We start from the raw sequence: 6,000 nt of genomic DNA, 5'->3' as shown, positions 1-6,000 counted from the left end.
CCGAGAAGGGTGGAAGGCAAATAGCTCTCGTTGAGCTTCGGGTCACAGGTACGGGTGCCGAGTGATTTCCGCGGGCTTGTGCGAGTCGGTGCGGGTGGCGGGCATGATGGCGGAGCGATGGGTAGAGCGAGTAAGCTGTGGATGGAGCGAGTGACGGTGGCCTTGCGGAGCTCTGTAGACCATTTTATAGCACAAGCCCTCGAAACACAACAATGCGGCCAATGCCCGGGGCTTTGTCGGCATGCCCGGCGGATCGGTGGCATCAACCGTAGGGTCAAAGCGGCTCGCACGTGACTCACTCTCCGTTTCTTCACTCCTACCCCCCATGCCAAACCCGCGAATCTCTAAGAAACAACTCGAACTCCATCGCAGCAACCAGCTGGGGGTCTCTGCTTTACAACCACTGCCAAATATACGGCGTCTGAACGCCTCACCCATCAAAACCAGTGGCACTATCTTCCTCACTGACACACAAACGTCTGCCTTCTTCCCTGGCCGGTCTCCTCGTAAATCTCCCGTCAAAAAGAAAGCCCAACGCCAACGCCACGATGACTTTGGCGCTGGGCAATCGTTGATGACTGATTCTCATTTGTTTGATTCTCACATTCCCCGGTCTGGTGCGGGAGCTGGCTCGCGAAAACGGGCCGCGCAGCACGAGAACTGGATGAAGATTATTCCCGACCTCGTTCCTCCCTACCTGCAGCTCATGGCGGCCACCGACTCGATGAAATCGCTCCAGGAGATCAACATTGGACGAGCGACTTGTGCCTGTGTCAAGCGCAGACTTCAGATAACCATAATTCGCTGGTTATCCATCGAAGACATCCAACTGGAGACATGTCCTCATTGTCAACCCTTCCGAGCCCCGATTCTCTTACTCCAGGGCGGAGTCTTTCCCTGCAGTCCCTGTAGCCCGACACTCGCTGTCGAAATACCCTTGCTCCAGCTCTTTATAGAGCTCGGGCTCAACATTGCCCCAAATAACACGGCTTTTTCTAAGACGCTGGAGAATGTACTTGCCGCTCGGGGATATAAAATGGCTTCTGGGGTTAGTTTTCTTGCTTCAATGCGACTCAGAATTGATTGAAGCATTTGCTAGAGCGCCTCCGCATCCGATTCGGAAATACTCTCCAATGGTTTACCCAACTGACTCTTCTGGTCGATAAACGGGTTAACGATGCTTTGGAACCGGCTCGGTCCGTCGCCCGGAGCCGGTATGCCGATGACACCGTCGATCCCCCCCCGAAGAAGCTGTCAACTCCCCGGATCAAGAAGCTGTCACACAATTGGAAGCTGTCATTACCCCAGACGCCGATCAAGGTCAGCCCCGGACCGGGATCAGCGCCAAGGCTGCTGGCAAGAAACGACAGCGGAGACACGACGACGAGACATCGCCCCCCCCCAATCCCTACTCCGACCCGCCGCATCGTACTCGTCCTAGCGATTATCTCATGCGGCTTTGCCCTGCGTGTTTCACGGGCCTCAAGCATGACCCGACCCAAACATTCGACATCTCCGTCTGCCTGGATGGCAATTTCACACAAAAGCGATACCGTAGCTCCGGCGCTATGGACCCGCCGCGCCAACATCCAGAGAGCATCTTTGTCCCTCGCGATCGCGCGAAGGCTATGGAGGAGATATGTTGATGGGGTCCGGCTCAGGGCCCACCAGACGAGCAAAAGACGGAGAGTTGATGTGGAACCAGACGACGATGGGTACGAAAACGGGCTTAAGGTCCCCATCTCTGGGTTAAACGCTTGTGAAGCGTCCTTCAAAGCTGCGGACGAGGCGCGCGAGAAAGCGAGCACGCGTTTCTTCGCGGAGACTGGGCTCATGGCGCTTGTGTGTCGCCATGATATCCCTATCTTTATGGTCAATATGGACAGTGCTGGAGAAAAACAATACTATGCGATCTTGCTGCTCGAGCTCCTCATGCAGCATTTACCTCTAATCTGATCGTGGGGGTCTTATACGACATTGCATGTCAGCTGGAGCGATCGTGTAAGAAGTTTGGATTTCTGCTCCGTTACCGGGACCGGCTCGTTTCGCCGTCTCGGTATTCCACGCCGCCCCATATCTGGGCGTGTCAGTTGATTTACCACCCCCACAAATGCATTGGCTTTGGGGGAACCAACGGAGAGGGCAGCGAACGCGTCTGGTTCAAACTTAGCCATCTTATTTCAAATCTTCGCGTTTGTGGGGTGCGTCGATGGCCTGCAAACTTTCATTGATAAATTTAACGCGTCTTTAGCATCATCAAAGGATTCTAACTCTAGATCGTCAACTGCAACGCGACTCGAAGGATGTTCTCTACACTATCGCTCAGTGGTTGAGGCGGCGGACAGGCATTTTCGAAGACAAACTCCGGGAGGCTGAACAAATCCTATCCGCGACCGATATGACCGAGCAAGAAATCAAAGCCCAATGGGAAGCCCAAATCGCTTACCAAACGCGACCGTTAGCCAGTATGTGGTCCTTCTAAAGCTTCTCCCATTCGTGAGACTTACTTGATATTGTAGAACGTTCTAAAACCGCCGCGGACACTGCAATCAAGAATGTTATCATTGCAGAACGAAGTATGGCTCTACTCGATAAGCAAAGCACCACGAAACTTGCGAAACTCCGTCAACTCGACATGCCACTCGCTCAACGTCAGACTCTGCAAGAAGAAATCGAAGAGCTTCAAGACAGCTTGAAGAAAGAGACCGTCAAGCGACAAATTGCTACGCCAGCTGGGCGCTACCGAGATGGTGGCATTGACGACAATGGCACATCGCGAGTATTATACGCACAAGTTCGCCTTAACCACCTTGCGGGAACGACTGCTTCATCGCATCACCTCCAAGAAAATGGAGCACGATCAGCTTGAGCGTTCGGTGCGACGTTCCACTAGTAGTGGGTTAATTTCGCCACTACTACACCAGAGACTCATTCAACCCCCTAGGTCAGAAGAAAAACGAGCATGCGTCTGCCGCTATCAAAAAGCGAGCCTACAATCAAACGGCTAGTAAAGGTCCCTGAACTATTGCTCCCCAACGCATCGAGGAGGCTCATATCTTCGATCTGGACATAGATGACGCCATCTGGATTGACGTGGGCCTCACGGAAAACGATGGTATCGACGTCCCTGCAGGCCCTGTTGGATCCGAGACTGCGAGAGTTGGTTCGCATGTTCCTCCAGAAGCAGCGAGCCCAAGAGGAGCTACACCGCCTGAAACGCGAGCACAAACATCTCAGGACTCACCTTGCCATCGAATGGGAAGCCCTGGAGGCCACGATTGCTAATACTCGGGATTCCTCACTGCTCTACCAGCTTGACCATCAACGTCGCGAGCTGCTGGATCTCCACGTGGTGTGGAAAGATTCCTTGGACCCTCTCATCGCGCCCAGTGATCTGCCAGCGTGGGGTCCTTCCATAGCGGAGCTATCCGTGGCCCGCGTCGCTCGGGTTGTGCCCCTCTGGAGAACAGAAGGGGATCACTCAGACGTTTGCAGCGATGACGGGGCACCAGATGAAGATGAAGATCCTGCTCTAATAGGTATACTTAGCGTTATTGAACGCGCTGAGGGAGACGGACGCGAAGAGGCAGATGAGGAAGAAAATGTATTCATGTGAATAAAAGTCTATGTATCTCTGTGGAATCGACGGCTGGTTGTTAGTTAGGATGAGAGGAATCGAGAAGATGTAAACCTTATAAGTCTGAAATGGGTGGCGGTGAGAGGCGCAACGATGGCGAGGGCGCGACGAGGGCGTGAGGAAGGCGCGAGGAGAGAGGCGTGAGGAGAACGCGAGTGGGCGAGGCGAGAGAGGCGAGGAGGAGGGCAATGCGGGCGGGGGGGGCGGGAGGACGTCCGGATTAGGAAGGAGTGAATGCGAGAAGAAGAGGGGTGACGATTTCCCACGCTACTGGTCACAGAGGTCGATCGCGTCCGAGGGAGAGTGATTCGGCCTTCCTCGGCCGATCACGAGGAAGGCCGAATCACTTACTGTGGTGATACCAGCGTGTGCGCGTCTGGTTAGAGCACGTGGGCGTGCCGAGTCGTCACTCGCGCGTCGGGACCAGCCCACCGTGACACCGACGCGGGCGCGCCCGCCCACGTGCTTGCGCGCCGCGCCCACGTGCCTGCCAGACCACGTGGGCGTGCCCGTGGCCTGACGAAGGAAGGGCGTGGGTGCGCCCACATGCGGGGGACAAAAGCGGGTAGGGTACAACCACGCGTCGTGGGTACAGCCAGATGCCATGGAAGGTAGCGGTGGTTAAAACCACGCGTTGCGGGTACACCCTGCGCCTTTTATAGCCTGGGGAGTGGGTTTAACCAGGCTTTTGGGTACGACCACGTGCTGTCGACGTGTGTTTGTGATGGGTGGACCCATGTGGCTGTGGGGGTACCCTGACGCGTCGGTTCAAGACGCGTCAGGGTGCGCCCAGGCCTAAACCGGGTGTACCCGTGGTCTTTTCCGAGACAGCTGTGGGTATCTCCAGGGAGAGTGATGGAGACACCCAAACCCGTCTTAAAGACGCTAATTGGGCACACCCAAATCGCGTTCTACGCGCTCAGATGGGTGTACCCGAGTGTTTTTTTTTGGTGCTAAACCCATGGATAGACGTATGTAGGCCTATCAGCGGCAGTCCTATCAAGCTCGTTCTGGTCTAACTTGTCTTCTCTGACGCTTTGATGGCTTTCCTCATTGATAGTTGCCGGTTCAACTCTTCCTCCTGACATCTTTTTTGCCTTTTGTTTCCCTGCCTACTAAGGTCCCAAATCACTCACCGGTTCAAGTCTTGCCTTGTACACCTTTTTGCAGCTTTTGTCTATCTGCTAACACCGATCAAACCAAGCCACTAACCCTCTCTGTTTCGGTGTAGAGCTCCTGTTTAAAAATATTTCTAATGTATCTAAGGATTTCATAACTAGTTTAGAAACATCCATAGAGCCCAGGATAAAATTTAAAAATAATCTACTAGCATGATATTATCTGTCTGTAGCCCACTGGACCCCACCAAGGGCCTTTCTATATACCCCAATCTGACTGATGTAACCTAGTTGAGCATCCTACCATCCTATGGGGCAGCTGTGCCAGCCTGAATAAATTCCTACAATAATATATCTGCCTGATATCATCATACCAGACCCACCAAGGGCATTTCCCGTCCCCTATTTCACCCAATTTGGTAGGTATAGCCTGTCTAAGGGTCCTAGTATTTTTTATATATTTTTAAAGCTGCTATACAGGCTGTAATGAATTTAATAATGGACCCACAATCATGGGTGAGCCCACATCAAAAAAGACTGATGTGACGTGACATAGCCTGGGTTTGCCCAGGATCTGGGTAAGCCCTGCCTGCATGGAGTAACCCCATGGAGAAGGTACCTCTTAGGGTCCGGGACAGGGGGGGTACTTTAGCCCTACCAGACATTAGGGGGGGGTAGCCTGAGGTGCCAAGGCCCATATGGTCCTCTATGTCCCTGGTAATACCAAGTGACCTTGGTATGATCCGATACAATCAAGTTCTGTCAAAGAACATCAGTTAATATAGTAGTTATAGCATAACAAAACAAATATAATATGCAAACATACTATATATGAAAGAAAATTAAAGTTCTTATAAGGGATTATTTCAAGATGACAAAATGTCACCAGGTCCTGCTATTGCATCAAAGTTGGGTATTCCAAGTACTAGGATAACTTTTATTAAGTGACCTTGAGAGGTAGCTTTATTGTTATATCAGCACTAATGAGGTGTCATCTCACTAATTGGAGAACTCATAACCACAAGTACCTTAATAACAGTATTTCTATCTTTTGACAATGGAATGTCTATAAGGGCAACCCTGGAGGCCCGAAATCAGGGTCCTAGCAGGGGAGGATCCAAAGAGTGAATAGTGGTAGGCAAATACAAAGGAAGCTGACCTAGCAGGGAGAATCCAAAGAGAAGAAACCCTAAGGGTCTGTCTGCCTGCTAGGTAGCTGAACTATATACTACGCTCTTAACACAC

This window comes from Mycena indigotica, assembly GCF_014461135.1.
Source record: "Mycena indigotica strain 171206Taipei chromosome Unknown Mind.scaff0025, whole genome shotgun sequence".
Taxonomy (NCBI): domain Eukaryota; kingdom Fungi; phylum Basidiomycota; class Agaricomycetes; order Agaricales; family Mycenaceae; genus Mycena; species Mycena indigotica.
The sequence above is the reverse complement of the archived record's forward strand: the minus strand, read 5'-3'. Positions refer to the sequence as shown.